Raw genomic sequence first — 10,052 nt, forward strand, 5'->3', positions numbered from 1 at the left:
AGAAGCAACTGCAGGGAGACCCATGCTTCGCCGGAAGCTGCCACGTCGTGAGTCCAGGAGACGCGTTTCCGTTAAGGAACTTCTTTGCTGGAAGCGCTTCCGCAGACAGCCACTGTCAGACTCTACTAGTGACTAGAGCAGACATGTCTGAGGAGCTCTGTCACACACAGAGGTTTGTGGGGTCGCACAAACTCTGAAGGGGCACAATTTTAAGCACAAGCAGCTAACCATCCCTTGACAGTACCACTCCGGCGGGAAGGTAAACAGTGTTTCCATGCGCTGCTCTGGTTCACCAGAAGCGGCTTACTCATGCTGGCCACATGACCCAGAAAAACTGTGGACAAATGCCGGCTCCCTTGGCCAGTAAAGCAAAATGAGCGCCGCAACCCCAGAATCGTCCGTGACTGGACTTAACAGTCAGGGGTCCCTTTACCTTTAAAGCCAGGGTAGCCAATATGGTAGCTTGGAGATGTTTTGAATTACCACTTCTATTTGCCCCATTCACCATGACCAATGATCAGGGGTGTCTGGAGGGCAACATGCCCTGAAGCAAGGTAACGGGCAGGTTTCAGGTTTGCAGGACCTACTTTACTTTATTGCTAGAAACCACCAAATCCGACAACTGGAGCCAGGCTCCTTGGCCACACCCCTCACCCAGCAAAGGAACTGTAGACCTGCTCCATCCAACATCTTTAAGAAAATAGGTCTTTCCACTTTGAATGACAGACTATTATTATTATTATTATTATTATTATTATTATTATTATTAATCACCTCCCCTTATTTCCATTTTGCAGCTTCCGAGCAAAAAATCCTTTAACTCGCTCCCAAATCTCTGTTCTCTGGATGCCGGCCATTCCTGTTCCTCCCCCAATTCCATGTCCTCTCCAAAACAGTAATCATTGTTTGCGACCATGGAATGCCAGGTGGCCTGATTTGTTCTGCCCTGCGAATGCTCACACAAAGCTAGACTTGAAGCCACCACAGAGATCCTGGTCCGGAGCATCAGTGCATTGATGGGGATCTCTCTGGATGGGGGGTGATGGCAGGGGAAGCAAGTTCAATGCGAAAAGGATGAGTCTCCCGCTTTGATCTCTTGCCAGAGTTGTAAAGCATCTGGGGCTGCCTTGTCAGCTCCCTCCTCTCCCCCTGCCATTTTTTGTGTGGCTCTGTTCAGTCTCAACTCAGTTTTGTAGCCACAGACATGCTGGCAATATCAGGGGAAGTTGCCCTGGGACTGAACTACGTGTGACGGCCTTGGCAGACCTGTGGGGTGTCTGCATCAGTTAACGCTCAGTGATGAGGGGGTTTCATTTAAAGAACAGAAGGGGGACATTGAGTTCTTGAGTTAAGGTGGGGGGCAGAAGCAGTGGCGTAGCGTGGGTTGTCAGCACCCGGGGCAAGGCAAGTAATATGCATCCCCTAACCCGTGGATTTGCGCCCCCTAACCCTAACCCCCAGATGTTGTACCCGCTGCGGCCGGCCCACCCTGCACCCCCACGCTACGCCACTGGGCAGAAGTGACCTGGCTCCCTTATTTTTTTTGCAGTGGTACCATCAGGGCAGGAGTTTGGAGCAGACATCCAAGGCAGAATAACAGGAGGGCCCCCAAAGACAGCAGAGCTGGCTTAACATTACCATCTAAAGAGGGTGGTCCTACAGGATAATTAGAAAACAGCGGTTATCACTGTTCCCATAGGCGCCTGGGTATTCATGAGCAACTCCTACGGCACCCGCAAAACGTTTCAGTAAATATCCTCTCAAAAATCCACAATGCCATACCCCACAACATTTCTCCAATGAAAATTCAATCACCACCACCACTGACCACCATTATTACCCTGCCCAACTGACTGGGCTGCCCAAGCCACTCCGGGCAGCTTCCAACATACAGTAGTACCTTGGGTTACATAAGCTTCAGGTTACAGACTCCACTAACCCAGAAATAGTACCTCGGGTTAAGAACTTTGCTTCAGGATGAGAACAGAAATCGTGCTCCAGCGGCGCAGCGGCAGCAGGAAGCCCCATTAGCTAAAGTGGTACCTCAGGTTAAGAACAGTTTCAGGTTAAGAACGGACCTCCGGAACGAATTAAGTACTTAACCCGAGGTACCACGATATATAAAAACATAATAAAGCATTAAGAAACTTCCATACATAGGGCTCTCTTCAGATGTCTTCTAAAGATTGTATAATGTATTCCCTTGGCTCAGGGGGTCACATAACTCCATAGCTTCCAACTTTTCTCCAATGAAAACGGGAAAGTGGGCCTTCTGGGATCCAATCAGAAACCGGGATGGCTTCTGTAAATCCGGGACTGTTCCTGGAAAACAGGGGCACTTGGAGGGTCTGCAATGCATGAGAGACTGTTCGCTCTTCCTGTTCAGTTTCTGTTAGCTTAGCAGCAACTCGGTCTCTCCTGCATTGAACATGCTCCCTTAAACACAGCCACATTCCACTGGGTGCCATGATTGGACACCCACCTTCTGAACAGACGAGAGGCACAAAGAGCTTCTCTCTGTGAGCAAGCGTGGTGATAGCTGATGTCGGTGCCCTTCTCTGCATTGGTTGGTGGGGGAACGTGAGCATTCAGTGTTGTGGCCTTGTCACTTCTTTGGCTCTTTTTAGATGTGGCATTCATTTTGTGTTATGCCACAACCTCCACGGCAGCCATTTTGTGACTTGCTCCCATGGCACATCACCCAAATTATATACAGTGGTGCCTCGCAAGACGAAAAGAATCCGTTCTGTGATTCTCTTCGTCTAGCGGTTTTTTTGTCTTGCGAAGCAAGCCCATTGACGGATTAGCGGATTAGCGCTATTAGCGGCTTATCTGCTGATCGGATCAGCTGATAAGCGGCTTAGCGGCTTAGAAAAAGGGGGGGAGGAAAAAAAACCCGCAGGAACTCGCAAGGTATTGTCGTCTTGCGAAGCAAGCCCATAGGAAATTCGTTTTGCGAAGCACCTCCAAAACGGAAAACTCTTTCGTCTAGCGAGTTTTCCGTCTTGCGAGGTTGCGGGGCACCACTGTATGCCGCCATTGGCCCAAAAGAAGGTTGGTGAGCAGTGGTCTGAAAGATCACTACTGGTATGGCTTTCAAAAGCTACAAGGGAGCCACGATTTGGACAAAATTGCAGGAACGATGCTTGTAGATTTAATTACGAGTCCCCTTCCATCATAATTTGAACACAGGACACGTGGGTGAGAGCTTCTGAAGAAATGCAGTCCATTAGGGCAAACAGCGCACTGCCCCATAACCTCAGACAGCCTCCACATTCCTGCCTTCTTATTTACCAATCCAGAGGAAGAATCTGTCTTGCTTCACTCGTAGGCTGTGTCCATACCACACCTTTACAGCACATTCAAAACACTTTCTTTCCTTCAGAGAATTTTGGGCACTGCAGTTTGCTGCTGGGAATTGTAGCTCTGCGAGGAGTAAACTACAGCATCCAGAAATATTTGAGGGGAATAATGAGCTTTGAATGTGCTTTAAATGTACAGTGGTACCTGTTGTGACATGGGGTTTGTGATTTCAGCTCTCTTGACATAATATGCTGGAGACAGCTCTCTAGTAACACTTCTTTATTAAAGCAAACAAGACTGAAGCCTGAGGATGGGAAAGCTACATTTATAGGGACAGGGGACTAGCTAGAAAGGATACATTTTGGAGGGAACAGTATCAGGCAATCACAGTCCTGCCTTTTGGAGGAAACCAATAAGACAGAGGATCCAAATACAGCAGCTTAAATGAACCAATAGTAGCTGTACCCTCTGAAACCAAAAGGCAGTTACTTTACCCTAATGCAAATACAGACAATAATAATACAGATATAAAATTCTTTGACTCAATACACAACAGTACCCAGGGTTACATACGCTTCAGGTTACATACGCTTCAGGTGACAGACTCCGCTAACCCAGAAATAGTGCTTCAGGTTAAGAACTTTGCTCCAGGATGAGAACAGAAATCGTGCTCCGTCGGCGTGGCAGCAGCAGGAGGCCCCATTAGCTAAAGTGGTGCTTCAGGTTAAGAACAGTTTCAGGTTAAGAATGGACCTCCAGAACGAATTAAGTACTTAACCCGAGGTACCACTGTATAGTGAGTACACAGTCTCAGCCTCATCATACCCATTGTCCTCTAACATCAAAGCTAAGAACACAAAGTTCATACCACATGAGTAATGAAGGTTGCAATCCTAATTGTGCTTATTGGTGAGGAAGCCCCAGTGGATTCAATAACACTTAGCTGTGTGTAGTCGTGATCAGCATTTCACTGTTACTTATACATGCACTTAAAAAATAATAATAATAGCAGCACACCAATTCTCATACGCTATTAACATCTCCTAAAAATGGCAGCTGCAAGATTATTAAATGACACCCTCATTCATCAGCTGAACACAGTGGCGGAGCGTGGGGGGTGCAGGGGGGGGCGGCCGCACCGGGCGCAACATCTGGGGGTTAGGGTTAGGGGGCGCAAATCCACGGGTTAGGGGGTGCAAATTACTTGCCTTGCCCCGGGTGCTGACAACCCACGCTACGCCACTGGCTGAACACATCCCTCAGTTAAACCCTCCCTCCTAAAAGGGGGAGCCAACACATTTCCAAATAGCTGTTAAATAGATATGTCATTCTTCAGGTAGCCACAAGCCCGCATTCTAATTTCCACGTATAGCCAATAGATTGCTGTTAATTCAGCATCTAAAAAGTGTGTGTGTGGTTATATTCCATATGCTCAGTTGTGGGGCGTCAAAACATACAGGGCTTTTTTCAGCTGGAACTCCCCGGAGCTCAGTTCTGGCACCTCTCAGGTGGGTGCCATTGCCATTCTAAGAGAAGGGAGGCGTTCAGGGTGAGTTCCAGTACCTCTTTTTTCTATAATAATAATAATAATAATAATAATAATAATAATAATAATAATTTTATTTATATCCTGCCCTCCCCAGCCAAGGCCGGGCTCAGGGCCGCTAACAAGCAACAATAAAAACAAGTTGAATGAATACAACTTAAAAACAAAATTAAAATACAACATTAAAATATTGAAATATTAAAATGCAGCCTCATCACAGGAGGAGAAAGGAAAAGAAAAAAGAAAGAGGGGGAGGGAATCAAATTGGCTCCAAGCCAAAGGCCAGGCAGAACAACTCTGTCTTACAGGCCCTGCGGAAAGAAATCAGATCCTGCAGGGCCCTGGTCTCATGAGACAGAGCGTTCCACCAGGCCGGGGCCAGTGCTGAAAAGGCCCTGGCTCTGGTTGAAGCTAATCTAACTTCCTTAGGGCCAGGGACCTCTAGGGTGTCGCTATTTATGAACCTTGAGGTCCTCCGTGGGGCATACCGGGAGAGGCAGTCCCATAGGTACGAGGGTCCTAGGCCGTGAAGGGCTTTAAAGGTCAAAACCAGCACCTTAAATCTGACCCTGTACTCCACCGGGAGCCAGTGCAGCTTGAAAAGCACTGGGTGAATATGCTCCCATGGCACAGACCCCATGAGGAGCCTCGCTGCAGCATTCTGCACCCTCTGGAGTTTCTGGGTCAGCTTCAAGGGCAGCCCGGCGTAGAGCGAATTACAGTAGTCAAGCACTGTATACATATTAGTTGCCCCACAAGATGCACACTATAGAATCTACTCACTTTTTTTTACTTGTTAACTGCATTATGAAATAATCTAATCCATGGATAGGCAACCTAAGGCTCAGGGGCCAGATGCAACCTAATCGCCTTCTCAATCCGGCCCGCGGACAGTCCGGGAATCAGTGTTTTTACATGAGTAGAATGTGTCCTTTTATTTGAAATGCATCGCTGGGTTATTTGTGGGTCACAGGAATTCGTTCATCCCCCCCAAAAAAAATGTACTCCGGCCCCCCACAAGGTCTGAGGGACAGTGGACCGTCCCCCTGCTGAAAAAGTTTGCTGACCCCTTAGCTAATCTGTGTTCTACAGGAATAATGCTCCAGGGCTGAAAACTGATTTCCCCCTCCCACGTTGGTAAAGAGTAAATTCAATTAACTGTGGGTGTAGCCATGAAAACACGCAATTTAAATGTTTGGTCACACCTTGAAACCCGGCAAATGGGTCAGCTGAGCCCGCAATTATTTTCGTCCAATGAGAGGAAGCCTCAAGGCTTAGTGGCTGGCACCCTAGGAAGGGACGCAGAAGATTTGTCTCCTGCACTGAAGTGCTGGATGGCCTGGGGCTTTCCTCCTCCTCAGCTTATGCTTCTCACTGCTTTTATATTTGTCACTTCAGCTCTGCTTTCGCGAAGTAAACAGGCTGCAGATTCATGAAGCTTAATCCAAACAGCTCTGTTGAAGACAGAACTGAGTTAATGGTTATCCACAGATACTCTTTCCGGTCCATGATTTGAAGCACCGTATCCAAGCGCTTCACCCTTCTCTCTCTCTCTCTCCTTCCTTCCTTCCTTCCTTCCTTCCTTCCTTCCTTCCTTCCTTCCCTCCCTCCCTCCCCCCTCCCCCCTCTCTCTGGAGCTTTCCCCACAAAAACACACTCTCTAAAGCTCAATCGGAGTTCACATCAATCCACGGAAAACCCGAATAGACGTTTGCTCCGATTCAGCTTTAGAGAGCAGATTTTTGCAGGGAATGCTCAGGGCAGCAAACCACACGCTCGGACATGGAGTGTTAAAGTGCAGGCCCCTGCCTGGAAAGAGAGGGGCAAATGGTTAGTGTGAATAAGCTCCCTCTCCTAGGAATGAAATGATTTGCTGCCACCTCGGGTACTGTACGTTGCTATCATAGGCTGGCCCCTTCTGGTGCCTGGCATTTGGGTATAGCTAATTATCCCTTCCAGAACAGGCTGAGTGTGGGGAAGCTTGCAGGAAGAAAGCATCATCACCCAACCATATTTATAGTGTGTCCTTCATATGACAATCACAGGGCAGAAATACATAAGAACAAAGCAAAATGGTAGTACTATTAAAACATGCATAGTAAACATGAATTCCATACAAAACAGCATCAGGAATAAAAAAAGAACCCAACAGTCCAATATACCTCACCCTTCCCCTATGCATGCATGCCTCTTTGTCATTTGCATTTATCCTTGTTTTGTTGTTCCTATTGCTTAGATCCTAAGCAATTTTAGGAGAAACAATCAAAGAACCTTACAGACTAACACATTTTGTTGCCTCACCTTTGGGAGACTTAAGCCCAGGCATAGAAAGGAGGTGGGAGTTGAATGGCAATGAGATGCAAAAATTACAGCTGGTGATCATTAGAGCTTAAAGCTATGTTAAATAGGTCCACCTTTGACCTTTCAGGTTGGCTGATAAGGGGTGATTGTTTACATGATTGTATTAACACTTGTAAGGGATCAGGTAACCATCTGCAGGAAGCAGTCATAGATAGCAAAATGCTGACTGTGTCAATCTCCTTTTTCCACCAGGACCAAGTTTGAAGGGGCTGTGGACAAAGTGTCCTCCATGAGCTCCTTGCTAGTTGGTTCTCGCCACCAGAGATGGGCTTCCCTAGCTGCAGCAATGGGGCAGCTACAAGCATCTATTTAAATGAGAGAGGGAGAGGAGGAGGAGGAGGTGGAGTTTGGATTTGATATCCCGCTTTATCACAATGACAAACCTAGACAACATCTTAAAAAGCAGAGACATCACCTTGCCAACAAAGGTCCGTATAGTTAAAGCTATGGTTTTCCCAGTAGTGATGTATGGAAGTGAGAGCTGGACCGTAAAGAAGGCTGATCGCCGAAGAATTGATGCTTTTGAATTCTGGTGCTGGAGGAGACTCTTGAGAGTCCCATGAACTGCAAGAAGATCAAACCTATCCATTTTCAAGGAAATCAGCCCTGAGTGCTCACTGGAAGGACAGATCCTGAAGCTGAGGCTCCAATACTTTGGCCACCTCATGAGAAGAGAAGACTCCCTGGAAAAGACCCTGATGTTGGGAAAGATGGAGGGCACAAGGAGAAGGGGACGACAGAGGACGAGATGGTTGGACAGTGTTCTCGAAGCTACCAGCATGAGTTTGACCAAACTGCGGGAGGCAGCAGAAGACAGGAGTGCCTGGTGTGCTCTGGTCCATGGGGTCACGAAGAGTCGGACATGACTAAACGACTAAACAACAACAAAAGGAGTCTCAAAGCGGCTAACAATCTCATTTCCCTTCCTCCCCCACAACAAACACTCTGTGAGGTGAGTGAGGCTGAGAGACTTCAAAGAAGTGTGACTAGCCCAAGGTCACCCAGCAGCTGCATGTGGAGGAGCGGAGACGCGAACCCAGTTCACCAGATTACGAGTCTACAGCTCTTAACCACTGCACCACTCCTTCATGACCTGCACCTTAGTACACAGACACAAAGGAAAGACTCAGGCAACAGCGTCCCTTGGCATGCCCCCTTTGTGGACCCAGGAGTGAAGATGCTCTGTGCTGATCTGGAGATCAGTGGAACAGGGCAGCTGTAGCACACAAGAGGTCTTGGTTTTGACCCCTGGCTATGGTCTCCTAGAATGTGCATACCTGAGACAAGGCAGTGTGATGACAGCCCATCTCCCTAGAGGCCTGGTATGAAAGCAGTAGAGTAGTCTTTCAAAGACATCAACTGGAGTGTTTATGCCAGGAAGATCCAACCCTTTTGGGTCCAGAGTCACATTTGGGAATCAAAGAAACTGTCATGCATGGGCATAACCAGGATTTATGATGGGGAGGGGATGGGACAGGACACCTGCCCATCATCATCCACTGTCTGGCTCTGCCTAGCAGATTCGGAATGAAATGTCTCAGCGACGGTTGTTTTAAATTGCTTTCTTTTGACCCCAAGTGCTCAGAAAAATCTGTCAAAATCTTTCTACAATTTCTACTTTAGTTAAGTATTTTTAGTTACTCACTTGATTTAGTGGGGGCAGCTTTCCCCCCCCCATTCCCTCCTCCCCCCAGTTATGGCCATGCTGTCATGGACAGGACAGAACACATGTTTCAGAGAAGAAAATCAGGCGATGCTCAGAACCCCACCTCTCCCCCCCTAAAAAAAAACCCTAGGCAAAACACCTCTACCCAACAAATAAAACACAGACAAAATAGTGGGCAGTACCTGACAAGAAACAGAGTTCCCCAAACAAGCAACCAAAAAGGGAAAATTGCTCATTTAAAAAAAAACAACGTTGAGCAGGTGTTGTAAATAAAAATATGCCCTTTTCCCTTATGGGGTATCCAAGAGCCCATATAGAGTCCTTGCATAGGTTCCCTATTGGTAGGAGAGAATAACAGAGGCCAAACAGAGAATACTAAGAAGCAAAGCAGCTAGTAAGCTTGATCTTTATTGATCTGTTGCAACAGGGTGCTCCCCTCACCCGCAGGAAAGGATGAGGAACCCAGAAAAATGGCGCGCAAGGCCTTATAAAGACTTTTGAAATTCCCATCCTGTAGATCAAGACCACCCCCAGAAACATCACGCATATATCACAGAAGGGGTGTAACCTAAAACCACGCCTCAGATACATCGCACCTTCACAAAAACAAGCTGTCTAAAACAGAACATTTGCATGTTGTTTTTCTCCTGTCGCAGTTTATCTCCTGTCTGGCAAGTTACTTGATTGGATTGCCTTGGGAGCCTGGCCATTCTTTTGTAGTGGTAAAATACTTATTTCCTGGGCCAGGTCACAGGCTCACACCCTATTCATATCTTAAATGTGTCCTTAAGACAGGATTTGTGAGGAAAGAGACAATGGGGAGACTTTTCCAGTTTGACCTTGCAGAGAAAACATTTGGTCAGTTTAGGAATCAAAATGGTTCCAGGTTGGCCTTCCTGTGCTGATCTATGTACGTGCGGTTATGAATACAGTGGTACCTCGCAAGACGAAAAGAATCTGTTCTGTGATTCTCTTCGTCTATCGATTTTTTCATCTTGCGAAGCAAGCACATTGACGGATTAGCGGATTAGCGCTATTAGCGCTATTAGCGGCTTTTAGCGGCTTATCTGCTGATCGGATCAGCTGATAAGCGGCTTAGCGGCTTAGAAAAAGGGGGGGAGGAGGAAAAAAACCCAGCAGGAACTCACAAGACATTGTCGTCTTGCGAAGCAAGCC

At 47.2% G+C, this 10,052-nt stretch overlaps 1 long non-coding RNA gene across 1 annotated transcript in view; it reads left to right on the top strand.

Annotated features, from left to right (window-relative positions):
• Positions 1-9,798, top strand: part of LOC309526719 — a 32,789-nt gene extending 22,991 nt beyond the window's left edge. The window contains exon 3 of the long non-coding RNA XR_014216877.1: positions 7,403-9,798. This is a non-coding gene — a long non-coding RNA (uncharacterized lncRNA). The remainder of the gene's footprint in view (positions 1-7,402) is intronic.
• The last annotated feature ends 254 nt before the right edge of the window (positions 9,799-10,052 follow it).

This window comes from Podarcis vaucheri (genome assembly GCF_965113315.1).
Source record: "Podarcis vaucheri genome assembly, chromosome: 2".
NCBI lineage: Eukaryota > Metazoa > Chordata > Lepidosauria > Squamata > Lacertidae > Podarcis > Podarcis vaucheri.